General features: G+C 39.3%; 1 protein-coding gene across 1 annotated transcript in view; it reads left to right on the top strand.

Annotated features, from left to right (window-relative positions):
* The window catches only part of adgrg6 (adhesion G protein-coupled receptor G6), a 110,803-nt gene that overhangs the window by 18,426 nt on the left and 78,753 nt on the right, over window positions 1-13,624 (top strand). The window lies entirely within an intron of this gene.

Here is a 13,624-nt window from a genome sequence, read left to right as displayed (position 1 = left end):
GAAAGCGGAATACTTCACAGGGCAACTGTGACAAAAAAAGTAAATTGGGTGTAATTTTCTCATTTTTATGTGATAATTAAACTCAGAATTATCTTGCACTTTATAGCAAAGTGCCTCTTTAATTATCATCAAATGGTTGTTCAGTGTCTTTTTTTTTGGATATTAGTGGAGGAATAATGTGAACTGTTCTGAAGTTGTTATTTTCTGTTTTACATCCATTTTTTTGCCTTCATTCATGTCTTGTTTTGCATGTCATTCATGTTCTGTGATGTCTGTTGTCTCCCTGCTGTCGGGTAAAAATGTTGCATTTCGTACTTGAAGAAAAAGAGGTAAAGTTTTGTATTGCTGTTTCCTCACAAAAAAATAAAAATAATGTGCATTTTTCAATGTCCATGGGAAAAGCAGAGCTCCTAGAGATGCAGCACTTTTGTCTGACAGCAGTGAATTATATGATTTCCATCTTTCATTTGTGTCTTCTTCTTCTTCTTTCCATGTTTCCATATTCCACACACACACACACACACACACACACACACACACACACACACACACACACACACACACACACACACACACACTTGTTTCCCCATCGTCTTTCTTTTTTTTTCATTCTGATTTTTTCCATCTCTGTGCTCGAGCATGCCTCGTTTTCTTCATGTCATGTGCTTCCATTAACAAAAAAAAAGCTGCTCGTCATGTTGCAGAAAGAAAAAGTCACAACTCTGCAGTCGGTTATCATTTCCATTTGGTTTATTCTTTAATCACATCAAACAAACACATCACAGGAGTCACGCTTTCATTCATTCTTTAATATATTGTTGGGAATTAGTCTTTTTGGGTAGTTATGGGTTTTAACTCCTATCACAAGCTTGTTATTTTTGGACTAAATGTCATGTTGTTGGTGATGTGTTGAAAGTTCCAGTTTGTTTTGGGGTATATTTCTTTATTCCTGTCATTAACAAGCCAAATGTAGACATCTCAACAGCACATCAGACAGCTATTTTGGTATGTCTGACCTATACAGGGGCGGACGTCAGACCAAATACGGCAGTGTGGCATTATGGTGCAGCGGGTTTTGGTGGGGGCGTGTTATACAATCAAGGAAGTGGAGTTGGAGTTACAGATTAATGTACGTGAGAACTTATCAAAAGCCAAAACACAGACAGGATTTTACAACTCTGGAAAGTTATCATGGCAGCAGCAGCTGTTTTATGTTTTGTAGCGATGATTGCGAGATAAACAGCTGAACACGGTGTTCATGTTACAAAGTAATCCACCAGGAATGTGCAGTTGCATGTACTGTGATGTGATTGGCCAGCGCAGCGTGACGTTTGTCGTTGTTGTACTCGAGCAAAAGTTGATTCCCGTTCAACTTTTTTGATGCTCGACCTCTGTGAGCTGTTTGCAGTCCCCTCCGCTGCTGCTGCTGTGTAAATGTCACTGCTCCCTTTTAAATGAATGGAAGGAACGCTGTTTTTCACATATTGCTGGTTTTAATCTGAATGCAACTTTAGACACTAAATGACTCCTTGAAGATGATATTTGTTTATTAATTTGGTTGGGTTTTGGGTAAAATGTTCATTTGGTTAGTCCATCATTTATTTACTTTCTTTATTCAGTCAATTGTGCCGTTTGTTAGAATTGATTCTTCATTTATTGCTTTGTTTGTTGGTTCAATAGTTCGTCCATTAGTTTGTTCAGTCGAGAAGTGGTTCATTCATTTCTTTATTTCTACCTTGGATTATTGTTTGTTTCTTTGTTTAATCGATCATTCATTAATGCAATACATCATTTATTGATCCGTTTGTTGGTACGTTGTATGTTCTGATAATCGGTTGTTCATTTATGTGTTTATTCAGGTGATTCATCTGTTCATCCATCATTCATTCAATCACATGTTCATCCGTCCATTTGTTCAGTGTATCGATTGTTCATTCGCTTGTTTGTTCATATGTTCAAATCATCAATTTATTATTTATTCATCCATCAATCAACCAGTTATTCTATAGATTGTTGTTTCCTTTGTTCATAATGACCCCTGAACCCCTAAAAAAAGCCCTACCAGTGTGCCTTTGAGCCTGTGTGTGTGTGTGTGTACAAACTGGTGACGTCACAGCGGTTGTAAGTCTGTTAGTGTGTCTGCATGTTTGTGAAGTGAAAAGTGCAACAACAAAAAAAAAAGAGTTGATCCTGCCAAAATAACAGAAGCAAGTTTTTGCCTGATGAGCTGAAAATGTGCTAAATGCAGCATGAAAATACACACACACAAACACACACACACACACACACACACACACACACACACACACACACACACACACACACACACACACACACACACACACACACACACACACACACACACACACACACACACACACACACAAAGTTAATATGTAGTGTTTCATTAAGTGTTTCATTAAGATTTTATTCTCTCTCTCTGTGGGTGTTCTTGTTAAACACTTTTAACTCCTGGCCAAAAGTATGTGGACACGTGGACATTTCTCACAACATGTGATATTTATTTAAAAGATGCTGCTATGACAAGACAAGATTTTAATTTCTGCTTGTTTCATGCATTAATTTGAGGAACCTTACAGTCTCCTTATTGCTCCACACAGATCTGATGTTTACAGCTCATCATGATCATTATCATTCATTCACTAAGTAGGTTTACATTCACTTTTGTATCCACATACTTTTACACCTCAGATATAACAGGAAACTCCCTTTTAAAGCATTCTGTAGTGTTTTTATTGTGTAAAATGCAAATACTATCTCATGCAGGTGGATGGAAATGCACTTACAGCCTCCGCTCTTCAGACTTTATCGCCCAACGACACTGATGTTGGGTGATGAGGTCTGGCCAGTGCTGGATGAGGTTGAGGTCAGGTTCTTCCACAGCAAACTGGGAAAACCATTTGTTCATGGAGCTGGGGGGTTTGTGCACGGGGAAGTGTCATGTTGGAAAGAGGAAAAAACAGTTGGACGGGGGGGGGGGGGGGGGGGGGGTCCACATACTTTTGGGTATATTTTAGGAGAACTGGAGGTGGAGAGAAGGACAGAAGGCAGAGAGATTCTTGGCTGTTGGTGTTTTCCACGCTCAAGCCAATAACGCTCATTAAACTGAAAAATTAAAACTCAAACAGAAAGTTAGAGAGAGAAAGAGAAAGAGAGAGAGAGAGGGGGAAGAGTGTGTGTCTGTCTGTGTTTGTGTGTGTGTGTAGGTGTGTGTCTGTGTGTCTTTAATGTATTTTCCATACCCTACCAGCAGCCTCAGGCCAAACCGAGCGGTTCACACACACTCGTAAAGTTCCCAGCAGCACTAAACCACAGCACACACACACACACACACACACACACACACACACACACACACACACACACACACACACACACACACACACACATACACACACACACACACACAGAGACAGAGGTTAGCGGTGTATGCTGTGCTTTTGGTGACAAGAACATAACCAGTGTGTGTGAGTGACTGTGTGTGTGTGTGTTGCTGACCAGTAGATAAACTGTAGGTTTTAACGTTACAAGATCAGGAAACTGTAAATGTTTTAGAGTGATGAGAGACGACAGAGGACCAAGAACCTCTGGAGGACCTCGGCAACTGTTTCTCGAACACTGTGAGACTCTTTCTTTTCAAAAATATTCTTCTTTATTATATTCAGGAAGAGCGATGTCTTTGACAAACAGGAGGTTAACTGCAGGTTTTTGGACTCAGCTACTGGACAAGATGTGCGTGTCAGTCTTTCCAGGATTTCGCAGAGGTTTTTTTGTGATTATTGTGGCCAAACATGATTGATTTTGCAGTGGCTTGTCTCAAAAACTGCTCTTCAATTTTTATTTGTGATGTTTTTATGTGCTCTTATTGCAGTAAAATTGCAGGATTTGGGGAAAAATTGCAAGGAAATGGAAAGTTTTTTCTTTAAACTGCTACCAATGTCATCACTTCCTTTGATAAAAAGCATATTATATAATCATATCTTCAGTGCTCAAAGTTATATAAAAAAGAAAATACTGCACTTGAGTTACATTTATAAGCCTTCATCAAATAAACTTTCACCTTAACATCATCACCAAATAAAATCACTTGCCTTTTAATGCCATTAAAATAAATCTGTTGACATAGAAAATATAGTTCAATTCCCTCAGTGCCCATTTTTATGTCTGAGGTAAATGATGTCCATCTCCTCCGTCTAAACAACATCACCTCGCATTCTTCTGACTGACTGAATTCAAATGAGCCGCGCGCTGCAATGACGCAAGTTACCACGTCATGAAATGGGACATTTGGTCCAAATCACAAGCGGTCAGTTGATTTGACCTTTTGATGTGAAAAAGCTGTGGTCAATTAGCAAAATTACAATTTCTCGCAAATACTGCAGAGATTTCTTGAATATGCGTTAATTGTTGTAATCACAACGTCACAGTATCCTGGAGGGACTGACGTGTGTTCTGCAAACTGACTGCTTGAACCAAGGAGCTAAATCTGCATTTGGACGAGAATAACTAAATAAAACTACTGTACGTCCTCATCTAATGTTTTTAAAAAAGCTTATTTCATGTGAAAACGATTCATTGGTGGTCTTCTTTGTCTTTTTGTCAGTCGGTAAATAACAAAACTGAATCACAGCCAACATCTATAAGGAGTGACAGATACCTGGCTGAACAAAAAGTATTTCATGGTGCAAACGTCAGACAGAATCAACCAATCAGGCTTTTAACAGCGGCGGTGCTGCATCATGAGTTATACTGACTTTTAAAGAGGACAGTTTCTGCACATTTTCAGGTCTATATGTTTATTATGAGGCTCTACTGGAAAATCTTTACACGGTTTACAGTTAAAAATTCCTTATTGATCTTATACTGACCTGACGGCTGCAGGAAGTTTCCTTCAGCTCTGGAGGCTGCGTTTACACACTATAGTAGCAGGATTTCACTTAATCTCGTTCTTTACTCCAAACGTTAACTTCTCAAACATATCTGTACATGTTGGAGCTGAAATATGAGAGTGAACAACATGAACGGCATATGGAAGCATCATAGCAACAACCTTAGCAACCGAGGCAACAGAACAGACGGCCTTTTGTGGGCATGCGTGAATAATCTGATGTCATCATGAGGAGGATGAACAGCAAAACAGCATCCTCAACCCTTAGATTCCAATGAGGACAATCCCCCCCCCCCAAAAAAAAACAACAGAGGAGTGATGCCTCTCCTATGATGTACAGATAGGAATGATTGTGTACAGAATAGACCAAAGAAGCAAAATTACAGTAAAAACAGGATGACTGTGCTCAACCTGCTCTCTGTGTTCACCTTTACTGTGTTTTGTGGGGCGGCTGTGCCTCAGGAGCTAGAGCGGGTCGTCCACTAATTGGAAGATCGGCTGTTCGGCTCCTCCGGTGCACATGTCGATGTGTCCTTGGGCAAAATACTTAACCTCAAATTGCTCCCGATGGCTGTGCAAACGGTGACTGAATGTTAATGTTCCCCCCAATGAGCAGGTTGGCACCCTGCATCGCAGCCAGTGTCATCAGTGTATGAACGTGTGTGTGAATAGGTGGATGTGACATATAGTGTAAAAGCTCTTTGAGTGTTAGGAAGACCAGAAAAACCATTTACCGTTTAATTCAGTCTAATTTACCATATATCATCTTTTCATTGACATATTTTGTTTTTTTCTGTTGACAACAGAGTGAGTATGCAGGTGTCATTTAATCATGGACCATAAACTCTACCTGTTGATCAGGAGTTATTACCCCCATACCACACTGGCAGAGAACTCCTGTCTGTCCTCAGATCCAGGACTAAGTGCTAAAGGGGAACTTACCTTTACTCCCTATCTTTTAACTGTGCCTCACTGTCACCATGTATTTTATGACCATGCATTTTTATTTCTGATTTATTTTTATTGCCTTCTCTATTTCTATATTTTTGTGTGTGTTCTTCCTTTGTGCAAAGCACCTTGGATCAACCATGTTGTGTTGAAGGTGCTCTATAAATAAAGCTGACATTGAAGTTGAAATTTTTCCCACGATGCTGTGCTGCACCGCTCCGCCATGTATTCAGCTTTATTGATAATCACATAGACAATCTGTGAGGGCGACATAAAGTCCAGCTTTTGTGAAAGCTTGGTTTTTCCTTGTATACACTGAAACACCAAGCTGCCGTTTTTAAGATTTATATAATCTGGAAAGCTGTGTTTTTGGCAAGAAAAACACAGTTATAGTCGAAGTTTGGTGGCTTGAAATAGAGAGAAGATAAACATTTACTTAGCGTGGTGTGTTATCAACTTTCCCACTATAGTCTGCAGATATATATTATATGTATAGGGTTGTTTTTGTGTCTTTCAATTAAGTGTCCTACAATGATCTCAGACAGGAATGAAGTGGAGAGAAATGACTCATTAGTTATAATTTGTTGTCTTGTTTTTAGAGAAGTAAATATAACACTATCCTTCATTGTTCAGCTGTAACAGGGTTCATTTTAATTATGGTTATTTAAATTCAAACCACAGAAAATCACTGCAAGCCTCCATAGTTTTCCATCCGAGGTTTTAAAAGCATCAGCGTGCAATTTGGAAACATAGCATGAGCAGAGGATCACTGTGTGCATCCAGATATGTCATGAAGTTAGTTTCTATCCACCTGTTTTTTATGCACATGTTCAATATGTGCATGAGACGTCCTGTGTGGAAACGCAGGAAATGGGACTAAAAGTCTAAATATTGTAAAATATTGTTTCCTGATTGTGTAAAAGTAAAAGTTTTTATGTGGAAAAAAAAGGCAAATCTAGACAGACTTTAGTGAATAATTGATGAGGATGAAGAGGCCGTAACTTGTCGTGTCCTTTTTCTTCTGCGATGGTTTAACGGCACCGACTGGAGAATTAATACAAGCAGCTGTTTATCTGCTGATATTCATATTAAAAGGATGGAGAATGTTTCTTGTAAAAACTTTTGATCTGGATGCAAGTTGTATTTAAATCTCTGCTACAGACAAATATTAAATATACAAATCAGTATTTTTATTATATTATTGTGTATTTTATAATTACAAATACAAATGAATTAAAAGAAAAAAGGTTTAATAGTCAGAAAACTTGATTGAGGGTGATTTGTTAGTGTGGGAACAAACCAGACAAACAAAATCACAGATACACGGGAGGAAAATTGATTAAGTGAGATTGAGATGATCATTTATGGTCATCAATCTTGATTTTTGACAAGTTTGTGCTTTCGTCGCGGCAAAAAAGCAAGTTCAATTAAGCTGAGTGCTGAGACTGAAGGTGATTTACAGACGCGCAGAAAGTCTGAGATTAATGGCGATTTAGTTGAAAACAAAGGTTGAGGTTTGTTTCTTAGATTCTTAGAAAAAGAAAAAAGATTCAGATTTGATTTAGAAATACACAGAGGGATATTGTGTGAGTCTGTTGTCAACAACATATGATTGAAATCACATCTGTGACGCCATAATTTCAAGATGTGACATTTAAATCGTACTGCAAACACAGAAAAGTATCTCATCAGTCTTCCTCCTCCCTGTGGTCCTACCTCCTGAGAGAGAGAGAGAGAGAGAGAGAGAGAGAGAGAGAGAGAGAGAGAGAGAGAGAGAGAGAGAGAGAGAGAGAGAGAGAGAGAGAGAGAGAGAGAGAGAGAGAGAGAGAGAGAGAGAGAGAGAGAGAGAGAGAGAGAGAGAGAGAGAGAGAGAGAGAGAGAGAGAGAGAGAGAGAGAGAGAGAGAGAGAGAGAGAGAGAGAGAGAGAGAGAGAGACACAATAGAAACATGGAGAGAGAGGGCAGAGGACGGCTGCTCCATACATATTTCATAACACAACGTGGGCGTGTGCTCCTGCCGAGGACGATCCAGATCTTATCAGCCAGACTGCTTTCCGCCCCTCATCACTCTTTTTTCTTCTCGTTTATTTTCTTTTTTTTCTTTAGTCGTCTTTTCTCTGAGCAATCTTTTTCTTTTTTATTATTGAGGTGATGGTGGTGAAAGAAGTAGTGATATATTCTACTAGCAAAACCAAGATTTAACATGTTTTTTTCCCCACAAAAAGTTCAATTATCTCTCCGTCCTCCCTCATTAAAAGAGAGAAACTCTGAATATGTTAATGTTCATTTCAAAGGTTTTCCTGCTACACACTAAATTTCTCATTTTTACTGTAAAGTCCATTCTCAGTGGTTTCCTCATGCTAGTGAACCTATACTGGCTCCAAACTAGTTGTGATGTCACAAATCACGCTCGTAGCTACAAGGGTTAAACTGATAATTTATAATGAGCACAGAGAAACTTTCCTCCTTCAGTAGATGAATATGCATGCAGACTCTGGACATAACGTCATTCTGCACAGAGAAGAGATACGAGATCCAGCTGAGGGAATAAGAAGAGAAAGACGTTTCAGACCGGAGGAGGTCTGGAACTAGATGTTCTACCTAATCGCATCCTGCTAAATAAATGCACACATCACTGTGACGGAAGTAGAAAAGAGCTAAAAGATGACAGAGTGTGTGATCTTTTTATTTAGGAACATACAGTAGCCAACACACAGTGACTGTTATATTTTTTGCAAACACACCACTTGAAAACAAACAGCTCGTAAAAACGTCTTAGGAAGAAAAATCACACCTTTTTACTTGTATAATATGTGATTTACTGACATGATAGTGAGATTTACTGTGACTCTCACTTCCTGAGGATATCACCTCTCATAATAAACATCCATAAATCTGTTTTGACACCACAGAAAAAAGATGCTTCCCATAACAGCAGAACTTCAGTATCAGAGTAACCCAGTGATAGATGTCTGTACATCCATGGAGCTGCTAATAGATGATTCTGTATATTTTTGAATTGCCTCAATTTAGTCTAAGGGGGCGCTCAGTGTCAGACATTAAAAAACCCTGGTACAGACAAAGTAGTGAAGCTGCACCTCACTCATAAACCTGAATATAAAACTGTAATATTTGTTAAGGATTTCAGTCTTTTTAGGTCTTTTGTCAAGAAATATATCCTCTAGTGTGTCGGATGTTGCATTAAACACAAACAAGGCATCACTCTGTCCTCTCCTGCTTCTCTTTTCCTTCATCATTCCTCTCCTCCCCTCCTCTTCGGTCATCTCTAGCTTTCACCTCCTCCTCCTCCTCCTCCTCCTCCTCTCCCCCGCCCTCAGATGCCACTCTCAATTATCTCCTAGTGAAAGACAAGAGGATGGAGGAGAGGGAGGAGTACAAACACCTGGCAGAGTGAGTCAGCGTTCACCTGCGGAGAGATAGAGAGAGAGAGAGAGAGAGAGAGAGAGAGAGAGACAGAGTGAGATAGAGAGAGAAGAAGAGCGAGAGTTCAGTTCCTCCCTCTGGCCTGCTCGCTAACAAATATGTCACCTTATGTGAACCTGTAATTAAAGTTCTCCAACTGAGCTTATCGCTGCTAATTTAAATGTCACAGTGTTGTGTTCAGGTGCTCTCAGGCTCAGAGTGACCTTCTGCACTGCCTATGATGGTGATACCTATTTTCTAAACTAGCGCCCCTAAAAATAATGATGTTTTATGATGTGACAATGCTCATTTTGAGAACTTGCGGTGTGGGTTAAAAGGTGCTACTTCCTTAAAGTGAGGCTCCTTCATCATCATGGCTATAATAATAACCACAGGGTTAATGTTAGAGGAGGATCATAATTGCATTTTTTTTCTCCTGTGTGGTAAAGTCCAGTGTTGGGTTAATGCCTCCATCGGCCGCTCCTCTGAATAGGGAAATCTGTCCACTTATACAGTATCTGAACTGCACTGCTGCTCCAGGTCATATACGCCCTGTTGTGTTGTTTTTCTTGGGAGGAGAGTTTCCTTTATGCAAAATGTGATTTGCTGCATTGAAATAGGGACTCCAGCTACATAAGTGGATGATGGAACAGTTTCCATTAAAATAAACACAAGATGAATGATTTCAGAGCAGATATGTCGGCGAAAAAGTAGAAAAAAAGGCAGTTTAATCGCACTTTAAGATGTGGTTGCACAAAAAATGTTCTACACATTAGTTAATCTCAATCACACTCCACACTTATCACGCTGATATATTGCCTGGACCTGATTGGTCTTATGAGGTTATCCAAATGAAGCTTTACAGTTCCAGGAAGTGGAAACTGTTGAAGATGGAAACCATGGTGTAAAAACCTATAGCTGTAACACAGAATTGATCCAAGTCATAAAGCAGCGTCTGTATGATAATGTCTCCAAAGGAAACTTACAATTCGTGAAGAAATTCTTTGAGGTTTTTACAATTTGTGTAACCTCTAACGGATTCTTAAAGTAGGTTTACTTTTCACAGTGTTTGGATTTTATGACTTTGCACTGCAGACAGACGTTGATCACAAAGACATTCTTACATTTCATCAAACACAGGAGGCTGTTGTACCAACAAACATACACAGTATGTGGATAAAACGGTATTCAGCCTGTAGGAGTGCAAAGGAAGTAAAGCAAAGAAAGGGATAAAGAAAAAGAAAAGCAGTGGAGAGATAACACAAAGGGGCTGAAGGAGAAAGAGGAATGAATGAGGGAGGAGAGAGGAATGCAAGTGAAAGAATGTGAGAGAAACGCTAGAAAGGACAAAAAGGTGAAAAGAGAGAAGGGCAGGTTGATGGAAGCAGACTAATCTACAGGATTAGTGTCTGAGAGAGGCAGAGAGAGTATTATTAGTATCTTGACGTAACCGTAAACTATCATTTATCAATAGAAGTATCACTAAGCTCCTTGAGTCACAGTGAAATGTCACATGCCACGGTGTCTGATATGAAAACAAAAAGATATATAAAAGGAAAGGTTTGGCCTTTTGCACTTTCATTCACATGCTATTGCAGCTTAGGTGGCTTTGGTTTGAAGTCTGTACAGATCAGAGTAGGGGTTGTAAATCCTTCAATACTCATATCAGGGTCATGCCAGGTCAAATGGGAGCAACTTGACAAGCTTTTTCAACAGTCAAATCTCAAAAATGCAACTAACCTTTTTATTATTATTACTAATGGACTGGACATGTGCAGTAACAGATTAGTACGATGCTGAAAGTTGTCATTGGCAGTCAAAGAGTGATATAGTTTAATGAGAAACATATTGTAATATCACTCTTTTAACCTTATTATCTTGCCCCTGCTTTCTGGGTTGGAAGTCACTGCCCCAAGTCCGGGATTTCAAGTATCTCAGAGTCTCTCATGAGTCAGGGTGGGATGGAAAGTGAGTCCAACAGCTGGACCAGGTCATATAAAGTTCTTGGTGGCTACATTTTTTTTAAACTAATGTGTAAATTAGCTGCTGGCAAAGTGACTGTAGCATCACAAGCTGTAACAATAACTTTGAAAAATAACAGGTTCAGGAGTCAAAAGATACAAATTAATTGAACAATCAATTGTTAGATGTGACTTTGTTTTATTTCTATCTGCATACCTGGAGAAATGTGTGTGTTTGTGCGTATTAGTGGTATCCATGCAGTTTCTAGTAACAGAGAAATATCCCATTATGCTAAGCTAACAGATGTTTTTGGTCATTTTAGTCTTTGGTTTATTAATTTGAGCTTCGCTAGCAAGAACCAGGCCATAACAATATGTCATTTAAAACGTTTAATGGGAATTCAGGAGATATTGGATGTTGAGGACAGATGAATGGATTTAAAAGGGGGAAGGGGGGGAGGGGTGAAGGTGGATGTCATATGTGAACTTCATGGCTCAAATTGGAGGTTCAGTCCTTGGCGTGAGCTGATTACAGACCCCAGATGGTACCTAGAAGGAGATAGGAGAGGTATGCTGTGGATTTGAATAGGAAGGGATAATGGGAGGAGGGAATAGAGGATGAAGGGATGTGAGTAGGAATGAGATAGGAAGGGGAATTGATGAAGGGAAGGGTGAAGGAAAGGGAGCTGAGCTTGAAGGCCTTCACCTATGATCAAGAGCTTTGGGTATTGATGAAAAAAAATTAGATCGCAGATAGAAACGACTGATATAAGTTTCCTATGCAGTGTGGCTGGGCAGATATCCAGAAAAAGCTCAATAAGAGTCAGTTGAGGTAGTTTGGACATCTGATTAGGATTCCTCCTGGATGAGGCTTTCTAGCATATCTAACCAGGAGAAGACACTCTGTCATAACCTGTTTAACCCGCCGCACCCTAGACCTGGATAAGTGGCAGAAAATCAATCTTGTCTTTGGTCCATTCTGCACAGTATTAAAGAGATTTCAGATTTGTGCATAATGTCCCGAGGCACTTAAATATACCTCTTCTGACCTCTGTGGTGTTTTTTTAATGAGTGTGTCCCTGAGTCTTGTCTAATGCAGGCCAGTGATGGGAAGCACAGTCCTCCCAATGGTTTCATATTGTTCCACTGATCTATTGCTAGCTGTAATGCGCCAAGAAATGTAGCAATTGTGCCAGGAAAGGATTATAGGCTAGTAAACATGGATGATTTTTTAAAATATGGAAGGAAGGAAATATTTTTCAACACATTTCAGAGAGAAAAGACTGATCTGCATCCTTTAATAGTGCAAAGGGACTAATGTTTCATCACACATGGTGTAAATGCTATAAAAAAAAAACTTGTGGATATATACTTGTGTATGTCGGACAAAGCAAAAGTTCTCCCTAAAGATTTGCATATCTGAACACAAAGTTTCTATATGGAGTTAAAATATGGATTATGCTATGGCACGGCTCTGCAGCCTCATTAAAGTTCTGTTGAATAGAAAAAGAAAAAAATATATCCCAGAGGAGGTGATATACCGAGCTCACTGTTTCACAAAGAGGCAAGCTGGATTCATATTCTCCACACTGTCGAACCCTTTGGCTTTAATGAAGCTTATTTTAATGCATGATATACGTTTGCTGCAGAGCTTGTGCCTGATTTGTATGTAACTGAAAGATAAATGTGTATGTTTGTCTTTATAAAGTTGTGGCATCTGGACATTGGCTCTGGCATTGGCCTTATTATCCAATGGGTTAAATTACTGCTCCACCAGCTACCCAATGACATAACTCAGTGTAGATCTATCCTACACTATCAATATGTGTTTGCCTTTTTTCCATTTTGAATCTGATGAAGACTTGTTGTTGAAACAGTGTGCAGTCCAGTTTTTTCTCTCTTAAGTTTGCTTCTCCCTGATCTGGGAAGCATCTGAGTCAGCTGCACATTGCTGGAAGATGCACAGAGAATCTCTTTTAACCCTCACATACTGTTTCCTTTACCCAGACTTTACCTAATATGACCCACAGTATACAAAAATGGAAATAAAATGCATGACGTTAATCAAACATTGATTAATGACTGATGGGGAATTTAAGAATGTGATTTGTTGTAGAGACTAATTATGAGTTAGAATATGAACACTTTGTAAGGGTTAACTCCACAATGTTGTTAAATCTCAAAAGAGACACATAATCTGCATTTTGGTGAGTAACGCTGAGCCAATATGTTAATGGTAAGCCAATGCAACATATGGAAATTGTGGCTGAATTGTATCACCTTCCTTTCTTTTCTTTAGTTTTACACTGGTTTGGTTTGGCCTTTGTTTTAAGTGTCTCTAATTGACATGCCAGCACTAATCAGTTTCATCAGTACCACCTGCA

Source organism: Scomber scombrus, chromosome 17 (assembly GCF_963691925.1).
Source record: "Scomber scombrus chromosome 17, fScoSco1.1, whole genome shotgun sequence".
In the NCBI taxonomy this organism is placed as follows: Eukaryota; Metazoa; Chordata; class Actinopteri; order Scombriformes; family Scombridae; genus Scomber; species Scomber scombrus.
Note: the sequence above shows the minus strand (reverse complement) of the source record. Positions and strands in the feature narration are given on the sequence as shown.